The sequence below is a fragment of the Penaeus monodon genome, chromosome 20 (assembly GCF_015228065.2).
Source record: "Penaeus monodon isolate SGIC_2016 chromosome 20, NSTDA_Pmon_1, whole genome shotgun sequence".
Classification (NCBI taxonomy): Eukaryota; Metazoa; Arthropoda; class Malacostraca; order Decapoda; family Penaeidae; genus Penaeus; species Penaeus monodon.
Genome location: NC_051405.1, coordinates 8576662 through 8577854, shown reverse-complemented (window position 1 = coordinate 8577854; position 1193 = coordinate 8576662).

Genomic DNA, 1193 nt, shown 5'->3' with positions numbered 1-1193 from the left:
TCGTGCCCAGCGTTTTTGTGTGTTCCATGCATTGTCAGGAATACCCTCTTTGCCTCGCTCCCAAGCCCGCTTCCGTGCCTTCATGCTTTGTGAGGAAATTGTTCGCCTGCCCCTCGCGTCCGTCCGTACGCGCCTATTCCCAGAAAAACCCTCTTTGCCCCTCCATATGCATCCGCATGCCCAGGCGCTCCCTCCCGTGCCTTTTGCGCGTCAATACCCCCTGGTAACTACGTCGGTTTCCCTTTCCTGTGTGCGTCCAGTACCTGTCCGTAATATTATGCATTCAGACTTATGTAAGGCTCCTGGGCTGCGTTTCACCAGAACTCGGCCCATCGCCCTTTCTCTGTTGAGACCCTGTCGGTATAACTTTCCTTACCCTGCCCTTGTTTCCTTGTTCCCTGCCAAACGGAGCTGTACCTTGCCCGAAATGCTTTAGAAAGCTATGTCGGCGGCCTTCGCCCAGTCGACAGCGCTCTCCGGCCTCCTGGACGCGACCTCAACAAGGCGTCTCTCGGCGGCGGTGCGGCGTCCGACCCACGACGGGGGCGAGACGATCCGCCTCCGCTACACTTGTCCTTCTCTTGGGTGGAGCGAACCGCGGGCGGACTTTGCTGCTCTCCTATATTCTTTTACTTATATTCTCTTTTATTATTTCGGGTCCTAATTCATATGAAATACAAAGAAAATTATATGGTGTCTCTGTATATAGGCTTCTGCTTCGTCTAATGAGAGTTTTTTTCTCACACTTATCCACATAATCTCTGTAGCACTGGTTAGTGTAAAAGTCCGTTCTCATGAACTAACATAAATTAACAATTTCTCTTCAAAACAAGTGTAAACCGTTTAGAAATACCGAATTACACCAACAAAAATTGCATACTACATACTATAATTTTTACACGATAGATTAATAACTTACACTTGTGAGAAACTGAACACTAATTTTAATCAAATGGGATGAATTGAAGTAATCAAATAAGTAGAAAGCATAAAAATCCGACCATAACTTAAATTCTTTCTGTTGATCTTTTAACTTTCAGCTGAAACGACTCACGCAGACATTACCAGGCTTGTTGTCTATATACAGCATAGATAGGGTTACAGATAAATTTATAAGGACAAAAGATATAGCAAGTCTAAATGAGAGTTGAGGGAAGTGAATATCTGACTCAGTGATTGAATCGAAAGTCATG